Source organism: Thermobia domestica, chromosome 10 (assembly GCF_964235325.1).
Source record: "Thermobia domestica chromosome 10, izTheDome1.hap1.1, whole genome shotgun sequence".
Taxonomy (NCBI): domain Eukaryota; kingdom Metazoa; phylum Arthropoda; class Insecta; order Zygentoma; family Lepismatidae; genus Thermobia; species Thermobia domestica.
Window position 1 is genome coordinate 98,436,495 of NC_137463.1, and position 12,451 is coordinate 98,448,945.

A 12,451-nucleotide genomic window follows, 5' to 3' on the forward strand; every position below is an offset into this window, starting at 1 on the left:
AAATGCAATGAAAATTTAAACCAAAAACACACGAAACAGAGAACTCAAAGCATCAGTTTATTCGCGGTTAGTTGAACAGAAATTACAAACTATTGAGCAGGCCAAAATGTTTTTGGCTGTGATTTCACTGTTGCCAACCAGAAGAAAAAAGAACTATTAGTGATAGACCCATATGGATACTTCGATACTCATAAATAGGTACACATAGTAAATCGAAACTTACAAATGACATTAAGAACTGCTGTGGATTAGTTTTTAAGTATTGTCTATACCGTGCCGTTCCAACATATAACGTGTCACTCTTAGGTGTAAATGGGAACATTAATTTTTTTCTTAAAACCAGAGATGTCTTGCCTAGTTCGAGACAGGTGGCAACTCTAGCCTCGACCCCACCAGGATCTAACCAGAACACTAAGGCACGGTAACCGACGTAATTCTTAAATCTCCTTACATTCATAGTTTTTAATATATAAAGGTTATTATTATGAAATATGATTTTTCCCAACAAGGACAACCCCCTCCCCCCCAAAAAGAAAAAAAAAACAAGGTTGTCGACTTTCAAACTACTACCGTTTTCTCTCAGAGAAACAATGGCCTGAAAATAGTAGGATATTAAATTGGGTTCTCTATTCCACCCTACACACAATGCAAATATATAAAAAAAATGAAATGAAATCTTTGAGTTTTACGTCCCACGCTTATGCCGGCTAGGCTAAAGGAGATGGTGATGAGGAGAAATGAATGAAATGTGGGAATGAAGGAAGTGGGAGGAAACAGAACCCCGAGAAAACCCACGCACAAGGCGCCTGTCAACCACAAAGCTCAGTTGGCACGAACCACGGTCCCCATGCACCAGAGGACATACTACTGAGCCACCGCGGCCCTCAATGCAGATATGTAGTATTCGAAAGATGCTTGGTCATGTAAGTAAACGTGCTCTATTGAAGCACATTTTGCTCATGGTAGATATGTTCTTAGAACTCATAATTGAGCAGAAGATATAAGGGCACTGATAATAGATATTAATTGACTATGTATTACGAATCTCCCGTTGTGTGAGGAATCACATGCATACTAATTCAAAACTTTGATTAAGGAACGACTACATCTATAATCGACAACACATTTTGTCTTGATTACTTTTACTCACGGTTTCGAAACAACATCAGTAATTTTCCAGTTTATAGATATTTCACATGCACGTGAACATGGTCGAAAGGTAACTTTAATTTACCTGTACATTAGGGTGTATCGAAAATAACTTTCTTTCGAAATGTTATATGGCTACCCTACGTCCGTATCCCCATATTACGTGTTATTACCCATTGAAGATTTGTAAACGAGTTGTGGTGGATAATCCGTAGGATTTCTCGTGGTTCCCCCACTTTCTTGTTCATTCCGTTCAACTGTTTTACTCATTCTTTAATCGTGCACTCCTTTAGCCTATAGAACATCGCTGTGAGAGTTTTGTTTTCAAATATGGCCAGCTGATAAGTAAGTTCACAACCCAAGTCAGGAATATAACAAGAGGGAAAGCTGCTCTTAATCTAAAGCCACGGCTGACGGTACGAAGTGAGGACACTTTTTACGTGTCAAATCTTAAGCAGTTAATGTCGTATTCCTTTGTTGGCTGCCTGTCATCGCACCTTTGCGACATTGTCTTTGCCATTATGTGTCTCGAAAGTTCATTTACCCACCGTGCTTTTCGAGATGTCTGCCTTCAACCTTTTGCAACTTTTGTTCATTAAAAGTTTTGTTGTTTTCATTTTCTCCTATACGTTGTCAACAATCTTTTGTCCGTTTGACGGAAGCGAGGAGAAGGTGCATGTTCACTCAGTGAAAGATCGTTCTTCAACACTACTGTAAGAGGTTCCGTTTTCGATCCCAGGCTAAGTGAGTTTGTGGGCCCAGAATTACGTTTCCGTGTATTTTGAAAAAGGTGTTAGTATTTCCTTCCACATCCTTCTTCCACCAATTATCCCAAAATCATTAAACATCATTAACCACGTGTGTCTTTTATCGCGCAAGACATGGCCGTGTGTCATTGAATTCAAGCCTTAATTTAATTTTAATTTTATCCATTACATTAATTTCCTGTCGTAATTATGCAACCAAGCACAACACACTTTCAAGACACCAGTAACCTGTTAACGAATTTTCTTTATCTGTTCCCACCGGGTAATTTGCACCCTGATTAGAATCCTACGTAGAGTAGATTTTTTGTTAGACAGTGCTCCTTTCTCACTAACAGGTTAATGCTCCTAGTTACCTGCGCGGATCCGACTCCGAATCAGGCCGGTAGCCAGCCCAAAAATGTAGGAGGGCCCGGCTGAAGTTAAGGGGGCCGATCCAACCATATTATAGTTCATTTGCAAGTCTACCGTGAAAATTTTAGGAGGACAACCAAAATTTAGGGGGCCCGGCCCCCTTAGACCCCCCTGGATACGGGCCTGCTCCGAATGGGAATATTATTTTACATAAAAGCCCGAGTAACGAGTTTAATCGGTCTACCACGTGTTCGTTTCACCAAAATTACACCAGAGTGCTGAAAAGGTAAGTTCGAGCCTTCGTTCTAGTGGGGGCTGTGGGTTGTCATAATGCTACTTTTAGGGGCTTCAAACTCTGGAATGGATTTTATTTATATATATAAAACAAGAAAGTTCCCCCCTGGATCCGCCCCTGCGTAGTACAGAAGTATTATTTAACAAAATACAAAATAAAACTAAATTGATATTACTCACAGAACATTGAAATGAGTTCAAAGTCCATTTATTCTTTGTATTGAAAGAGCTTTTTCTTCTAGGTATATACATACAGGAGAAGTACAAGATTACGGTTAATGGTATTCTTTGCTGTCATTGCCATTATAGCAATTACTTTGATCATAAGGAACATGGTTGGCCGAAGAGAGAAGCCAATGTCACATGGCGAGCACGAAATAGATTGTAAGTAGAAAATTTGTTAAACAGTTTATGAACAAGTATTTTCCTTAATTGAAACAGAATTGAAAATGCTGATCAAAATAAGTACGTTTTGCTATGAGTTTAGAATTTCCATCAAGCTCTTTTTTTTTTTTTTTTTTTTTAAATACCAAATACAACTAACGTTCCTTGGCACTTGTTTCTTGAGATTTGGAACTCACGGAATAACTCACTTTAACACTAACATGGATTTTCTAGTAACAAAATTTGACAATTAGCATTAATTTCAAGTTATCTGAAGACTAATTTGTCTACTTCTCGCCCATACAAAATTTTGTTGGCGTCAATGGAATGTATGTACATGAAAAATCCCATAAATCCTGCCAATTTTTACAAAAAAAAAGTATTTATCCCATTGAGAACTTATTGTCAAAAAATCCCACAATATGGGATTTTCCCCACGACTTGGCATCGCTGTTTGTGCTATTTGAAGTCAGCCCGAACTTACTTTTCGTGCTGAGGGAAATTGGCCCTTAAGAAATAGTGGAAACTTGATATCAACTGGTGCCAAAAACAAATAGTAGGCCCAGGAGCGGATCCAGGCTGAATATTTTTTTTTGGGGGGGGGGGCGGTCGTTCGAAGTCAATGGGTTTTATTTTACATTTATAATACAAAAATAAAAATTCTTAGGATAAGTTTTATTTCTAAAATAAGAAATATCCTATTCTGGAGAGGCGATCGCCCCCCCCTAGATCCGCCCCTGAGTAGGCCTATATATAAAAATGGTTTGTTTTAGTTATTTCATATCCACGTAAAACAGGAAAACTAATAATAATAATAATAATAATAATAATAATAATAATAATAATAATAATAATAATAATAATAATAATAATAATAATAATAATAATAATAATAATATTATTATTATTATTATTATTATTATTATTATTATTATTATTATTATTATTATTATTATTATTATTATTATTACAATCAGTGATGATATGATTTGAGCTGCCTCAAACGAAGGGCGCCGATTTCTCTGTAACTTTCGGGAGGCCCATTCAGATGTGTGTTTGGTTCCAGACAAGGGTCTAAGGAGGCATATATGAGGATTTTAAGACAAATTGAATTCAAATTATGCCAAATATTGTGTATTCATAAAAAATACATATAACAAGAAAAATACACACTATAAAAAATACATGCTCATAAAAATACATGGCGACCCTCATGAGTATTGGACCCCCCAGGATCGACCCCCCTTGTCTGAAACCAGAATGCACTAACTACAGTTTTTGCTGATTTCTGAATGTAAACACGAAATCACTTGGGTTTCGCGTATTTCACACCGAACCTTATGGCGGAACAAACTAACTGTAAATGCAGGAATTCATGCAACAACCAAGTAAAGCCCATTTTGCAAAGACAGTAGTTCCTGTCAAGTAAGGTGCAAAATCCTGGGGGATGAAGGGAAATTCTCACTGTTTAATATTTTTGGAAGAAAATTCTCCCTCTCTATAAACTTACTGGGCGGGGGGTGAATAAAATGACACTCTTGTCAAAATTTTGCTAATTACAGATTTGTCCGTTTTCATATTTTTAGATTCGTCCACTTCAAACAATAACAAGCAACGGATGGCTGTGACCATGGAAGTTGGTAACTCTGCGGATGGTTGGCAAACCGAACCGCTGTGGATAACATATAACCCAATGCACTCAGAAACCGCCGCGGATCGTAACTACTAGCGACCGATTTTCAGTCGGCAGCAGTTGGAGAACCTCATTGCCGTGGATGAAAACACTCATTTGACTCAATGTAGTTCCACCCGGTTTTGCCAAATCAACCAATTAACGATCTACTCTGATGATTTTACCACCTTTTGCTAAGGCTAAAGCGAGATACACTTATCGAATATGTGCAGATTATCCGTTCCTCCTTCACAAAACTTATATACGAAACAATTTCTTAAGATTAAGAACAATAGAAATAAATACATACAGTATATTCTTGAAAGAAAATTTAAACCAAAAACCACTAACCAGAAAACATGTATAGCGTCAGCTTGGTGGCGCTTAGTTGAACAGAAGCTATGAAACATTGAGTGTCAAAGAATAACATGATGGGCGGCAATTGCACTGCTACCAACACGAAAGTTTTAGCGACAGAAACATATCGATACCTTGACATTCATAGGTTCCTCATGGGTAAAATTTTACAGTTGTACTAAAAATTTCTGTCCCTCTCAGGCGTGATTCGGAATGCTGAAAATTTCCTTAGAAATCGGGATGTCACCTAATTCAGGATACATGGCAACCTTATGCCACAACACCAAACTTATAAACGTAATGTAAAATATCGCCATTCAATTTCAATATATTTTGCACGAGTCAACTACCCGCTTCGTTGGTTAAAATAAGAAAAAATAGTAATATGTTGTGTTAGTCAGTCACCTTTTACTATTATTGAAGCGTTCTCTGATAGATATTATTTTTTGTTTTGCATTCTTCAACCAGAGGATATATATATATATATATATATATATATATATATATATATATATATATATATTTTGGATTTTCAAGTCGAGACATTGCCACATATAGTTAGCCGTGTCAGAAGCAAGGTTTTTTTTCCCTCCCCGAAGTTGCGGGCCTGAATTTGGATTTAAACTATATTGGAAGTGTTATTGTTCATTTCAGCGACCCCGAAAACTATGGATTCGACACTAATATCGGTCATTTTCTATCATTTTTATATATCTCCTCTTCCCCCTTATCCCAACTTGCGGGTCTGAATTTGAATTTAAACGGCATCGAAAGTATCACTGTTCATCTCAGGGACTCCGAAAACTATGGATTCGATACTAATAGATCGCTGATTTGCTGCAACAGTAACACAACTCAAAAATTACCCTTATTGAGTTAATGGGAAGAAAAATAGCTCTTTATGCATCTACTTTCTACTGCTAGAGCGAGACGTCTGAAATTGCAAAATTGGCTGAGGGAAAGCAGCTTCTTTATATAAATTACTGTTGAAACTATAACATGTCGAAACCTTTAAACTCGTCTTCTGAAAAGTTGCGATTTCTGAGTTGTGTCACTGTTGCAGCAAATCAGCGATATTTCATTTTCGATCATTTTTAAATATCTTAACTCCCCCCTCCCTAAAGTAGCATCACCGAAGTCAAATGATAAAAAACATCCCAGGCCCTTACCTCATCTATCGAGAGGTAATTTGATCGAGATCGGTCGTGTGGTTCAAGAGTTATTAAGTCACAAATATGGCCACTTTCATTTTGATATAGATAAATACATAGAAGCTATTTCAAAGAATCCATTTAAAAAACCATTACTTGATATATCTTATTGTTTTGGCTGTGCGGAGCTTAACACAAATCGGAAATGCTATCCTAATTGATGTCTATCATTTCCAAGAGCGCTGATTTCTCTGTAAATTTGGGGGGACCCATTCAAATGCAGAAGGTATATATATGAGGATTTTAAGACAAATTGCATTCAAATTATGCCAAATATTGTATATTCATAAATACAATAGGGGGCCCACATGAGCTTTGCCCCCCCGGCTCCCCCAGGATCGGCGCCCTTGATCATTTCCTATTGCAATAAAGAAAAATAATCAGGAATGAAACATATTCTTGCGGCACTCAATCTATATTTTAATTTTTTTTTAAAAAAAAAGTGGATTCGATAGATTTTTACGTATTCCAGTTTCAACAGATACATAAAAGTCGAGATAAAACTAATTTTTGGGACGCTGAATCTGTCAAAAAGCAGTTTTCCGAAATCCCTTGTTTTCGCTCTATGAAAATAAATATTGAAACCAGAACTACTAGTAAAATTCAACCACTTCCGGTTTTGGCAAGGTTGCGGGTAGTGATGATACGTTCTTTTAAAATGCTGAATCGATTGTTAAAACCAGCTTTTCACTATATATTACCATTCTAACTCTAAGGCGATCAACGTTAAAACCGGAAATGATCGATTCCTACAACTGCCTACACACTACCTACAACCGCCCTCTACAGTTTGAATAGAGGCTTAAGGAAGGGAATGGATGACATTTTTCGGACGCTGAATGCATTGCAGAGAACTACGTCTCAATATCTTTTATGGGTTATGTTCTATGAAAATCAGTATTGAAACCAGAAGTAGTAATAACTTTCAACCATTTCTTGTTTTGGTAGAGATTTGGAAGTAGTGATAGTCAGATACGAAGCGGATCTTGGGTCAATAGGACGTGACCCACTCTGATCCAAGGATCTAATCTGCTCAGTCCATTGTAGACAGCATCTTCTGAACACTGGGGAATTTGTCTACGTTTTACTTTCCATTTTTATTCCTTTTTCATTTGTTTCTATTTACTTAACTGTGCTGAATATACCTAAGTGAAAAAAACTTCAAACACTTCTACGTATTGATATTTCTAACTGTAATAATAGCAATAGGACTTACTACTTGGTTTTCGAGAAAGTCCAATTTTACAGTTTTTTCTTCTCGTTTTTTACGTTGGCCTATTTTACCTTGTTTTGATACTTCCAAATTTCATCCTGTTTTCCACTGAAAAGTATCTGTAATTCAACAAGGAAGTAATTATATATCATAATTAAATTGAAATTCATGTAATATGATCCATGACAGTTTACCATTTTATATTGTAAAGATCAGATCCACCGGTATTGTAACACCGGTGCTTAAGCAATTGGCCCTGGAAATTCAAACTCCGATTAGTGATATAATTTCACAGCCTTATTTTACTACGAGTGTAAAGTCTTAAGTCAGTAGAGAGGGAGGCATGGATCTTGGGTCAGTTCTGATGACAGTGGGTTTTGGTGGGTCAAATTTTCATTGACACACGCCACCTCTTTAGTGAAAATGTTTTTTAAAAGACGCTCAATCGATTCTAAAAGCAGCTTTTTAATATATTTTACTATTTTTATTGTGTGGTGATAAACGTTGAAACCAGAATTGGTTAATTTCAACTACTTCCGATGCGAATATGGGGTTAACAGAGGAGATTGAACCTATTTTTGGGACGCTGAACCGATTGCAAAGAAACAGCTTCACTATATCTCTTACTATTTTCGGTCTGATACCTGTCGGCAGATAGACGGACGAACATAGCTGTTCTATAAGGCCTTCCGCTACATGTGCTTAGCATAGTTTGAAACCGTAATAAACTAAAATTAAGATATTTTAATTTTATTTTGAATAATGGTGTTAAGAGATTTCATTGTTCCAGGGAGTAGAATGGAGCTGGCTCGTCTACCACACGGGAAACGATGTTCTAATCTGCCTGCACATCAGAAACACATAATATGTGATGAGCTCTGCAAATCAATTCTAACAAATGTCAAAGGAATGTGCTATGAAAATAAACATGATACGTTACATAGTGGCAAATGTGTCTGTTCTTTTACACACGAGTAATTTTTTTCCCTTATGTGTAACATGATGTTTTGATAATAAAAATTTTACTTTTAACATTCCGATGTCTTCTTTCAACAGCTCTAATCATAAATACCCAAAACGCAAAAGCGCACACTGTATGTCCATGGGCGTTCGCATATTTTTTCGCAAGGAAAGATTGTTTGTTGTCTTCTTTTTCTATTCTTCAAAATCTTTGTGCCCTTTTGACGCACAGGGAAAGAAAATGACGCAGAAAAGAGTCAGTTGCCTAAGGGCTGATTTGTATGTAAATTTATCATCCCAGCGTTCACTGGTGTAACGGAGGAAAAACTATTCAGGACTATTTTCATCGTATGACGATAAATGTTGAAACCGGAAATGACTAATTTCAACCACTTATGGTTTGAATAGAGAATTAAGAGAGGAGTTGGAACCAGGCACGTAGCCAAGGGGGGTCCACCCCCCCCCCCTTCGAGACCAGAAATGAAAAATTAAGGAAGGATGAAACAAAATGAAATGAGAAAAAAAGGATCAGCGTTAAAAATAAAGATAAAAAACTACAGGAAGCATTCGGTTACTCTTTCTTATGAGGAAATTTGTATTACTTGCAATACAAGGTTGCGAGGTGAGCAAGATAGCCTGGAAGAGTCAGAGAATTTGAAATTTCTAGAAAAGTTACGGAATTCTCACTGTCAGAATTTCTGCTACTAGTCAGGGAGATTTCAAGCTTCTGAAACCATAGTGCCGTTGCGTAACAGCATGGACATTTTTTATCATAATTTTTCGTCATCGCATCCTTGCAATAAATATCAAACATGCTATTTCAGAAACAATTTTCTGCTGCTCCTTTAACCTGTCATTTGGAACAGACAGTAGCTGACGGTATAATAAAAACAAAAATTTATGTGGAAAGAAAGTTCTGTTAACATTTGATTCAACAGAGAAAGGAACGCAGATATTGTAAAATGTTTTACAAGACATTATTGGATATGCACTTTTTATAATAGTGGATATGTACTTTTTTATAATAGTTGAGGTCATAATGAAAGGAAAATTGTTAGATTTGAATGAACAGAGGAAGGAACGTAGATATTTGGAAATAGTTTTCAATACTTTTTTTGTACTCTTTTACACAAGATTTCTTCATAGTTTGTTCTTAAAATAACATATCCTCATTGTATTGTCCTAATAAACCAATATATGTTGCCAGTGAAGTAGTTAACATTGATCAAGCTCCTGCGCCTTCAGAATTTCATGCCCCCCCCCTTCCCTGTTACGAAATCCTGGCTAAACGAACCAATAAAATAGTTTAATACTGTTGGCAATAAAATAGTTTAGAATGATCGAGCCCCTGGAATGATAACCACAGTATTTCATGTCACGGACCCTCCCCCTATTTCGAAATCCTGGCTATGTGCTTGTAATACGATAGTAAAACTGTTACTATTATTTCTTACCTTTGATGGTAACACAACTGTTCTTCAGTAAAATTTGGTTTTGAGTTGATTTTGAATTTAACGTCTTTTGCAGGAGCGAAGCTATGTGAAACGTGGAACTAATAATGTACACTGAGAAAAATCCATTATCCGGACAGCGGTATATTGTACAAATACAAGGATTCGTTATGTTTACTAAGGAAATCTGTACGGAGCGTACTTTATCCATATACTACAGAGGTACTGCCTTTTACCCGCTTAGATGTTACATCATGTCGCTGCAGGATGTCTGACATCTAACAATTTTCCGTATTTTACATACGTATACGTATGTTAAATACTTCAGCTATACGTTATATACGTCCATCTGTGTGTAAAATCCAGACCGCCTATAGACACTCTTTCTTTCGCCATGGCTGACGTCATTGAACTACCGTCTTTTGCTTGCGAAACGAGGTTGTTTACAAACGGAACAGAAGAGAGGAAGGAAACAAAAGCCTGGGTAAGTACAATAGTTAACTATTACTTTAGTTAAATATTCCATTAATTATATATTCTTTTAGTGTAACTTGCTTTAATATAGTACTAAGTAAGTAATGTAGTTTATGACTACAATTCTTACTATTGTAACTCGTAAATGATTGAGGAGAATGGAATGGGTGAATCTGAATTTTGAAAAAACTTTGAATATTAATGTTTTGAAACATATTATGTTTCAAGGTAGCAAAATGAATGTTATGTGTTTATTCATTCCATTTTATATGTGACGATTTATTACTTGGTGCAGATTTACTACAGGACTGCTTAACATAATTGCTAATAAACCGTTTTCAGCGCGGAAATTTCCTTGTGTAGTGAAGATTTAGGATTTAGATTTCTGGGCTTTCGGCATCAATGGCCTTGTTACCCCATATGAGGGATGACTTTCCTCGGCGAGTACACTATCCGGGGAAAGGAAGGGAAGAAAGGATTGGGGAAGGAAGAAAACGGCCTGGGACCTATATGTTAGGCACCACTCCGGCATTTGCCTGCTGTGAATGAGGAAAACCCAAGGAAACCTCATTCAGGATGGCTGGACTTAAAATCTTTTGATACTTTTTCGACCGAGTTCTTCCCCGGGATCGAACCCGGAACCGTTCGCACCGAAGGCGAGAGCGCTAGCGACTACCCTACGCGGGGCCACTTGTGTAGTCTAGAAAACTCATTTTTACTAGGATATTTGCAATTTTTTTTTGCTTTCAGTTTAACGCCCCATGATTGTACATCAATGTAAGAGAGAAGGTGACAATGAGATACATGATAATGGTGGAATCAAGAAAATGTAAGGAAACTGGAAAGTCTTAAGAATAACCACACCTACAGTGTTCACCAAAAGGCTATTTGTCGGGAGCAGGAATCGAACCAGGGACCTAACGCGTCAGAGGTAAGCGCTCTACTACAAAGCTTTCTTTTGTTTAAAGAACTTGTTTACATTGAAATATATATATTTTACGAAGATACTGACATATTTTACAGCCTCACTGAAATTAAAAAAAAAAGTAGTCAGGGAGAGTTTACTTGTCAGATTTTTATTTTTTAATTTAATTTATTTTTATTTTTATTTATTTTTGCTTTGTTATGTTCCCTAGTTAATTAATGTTTGGGTTACTGAAAATTAAAACCTTTTTAGTATTATTGTTATGTCATCACTTTGGAACCAAAAAAGTTAGATTTTTTTTCTTGTGTTTTCATATAGGAAGTTGGTAAGTTTGTGCCTTAGCATTGGTTTGGTTTCTAGAACGTAATTGAAGGTCATGTTGAGTTGAGTCTTGGCGGGTTTAGAGTTCGTGAAGTGTCAGGCACTGCTTGTGCCCCTGTCTTCTGTCTGTGATGTTTCCTGGCTTTGGGCTGTGAGGTATTTATGTTGAGGAGTACCAACGCAGGCCGCGTGATATACAGGTAGCTACAACACAGCTTCAACAGCTACGAGTGCCAGGTGTTTGAATTTCATCTTTCGTTACGGCGTGACTAATGCAGTATAGTACTAGGTTCAAATTCTATGGGTGGTAAAAATGGTCGTAGTGTGGTAAGAAATACAACGTAATTGTTATTAGTTTATTAGTGTTTCTTCATAGTATAGTTTCACTATTTCTAGAAGGAATTAAGTATTAACGAAGTAATAAATAAGCAAAAGCACACTTTGATTGGCGTTAACTATTTCTCATACTCCATTGAGAATGTTTTGATCCTCAGTTGCGCAAACATCCAGTGTGCGTTTTTTTGTTTGCTTACACTGCCTTATAGATGAGCTCCCTCGTGGCTAAGTGGTTAGTGAACACGCCTTTGGCGTGGGACACCCGGGTTCGATTCCCGGCCGGGGGCCTCGGTGGCTCAGTGGTAGAAGGTTCACCTCTGGTGCTTGGGGTCCCGGGTTCGATCCCAGCCCCGCCAAGTGAACCTTGTGGTGGACAAACACCGTGTGCGTGGGTTTTCTCGGGGTTCTCCCGTTTCCTCCCACTTTCTTCATTCCACTATTTAATTCATTACTCATCACCGTCTCCATTAGCCTAACCGGCATAACCGTAGGACATAAAACTCAAAGATTTCATTTCATTTTTTCGATTCCCGGCCGGAGCTTATGTGGTTCGGATTCCACGTTAATCTGTAGGTCCACGTCTCAT

At 37.1% G+C, this 12,451-nt stretch overlaps 1 long non-coding RNA gene across 3 annotated transcripts in view; it reads left to right on the forward strand.

The window, feature by feature from the left end:
• The window catches only part of LOC145662599 (uncharacterized), a 160,829-nt gene extending 152,452 nt beyond the window's left edge, over positions 1-8,377 (forward strand). For all 3 annotated transcript variants that reach the window (XR_014127067.1, XR_014127069.1, XR_014127068.1), the window contains 2 exons: positions 2,804-2,945; positions 8,189-8,377. This is a non-coding gene — a long non-coding RNA (uncharacterized LOC145662599). The remainder of the gene's footprint in view (positions 1-2,803; positions 2,946-8,188) is intronic.
• Positions 8,378-12,451: the final 4,074 nt, after the last annotated feature.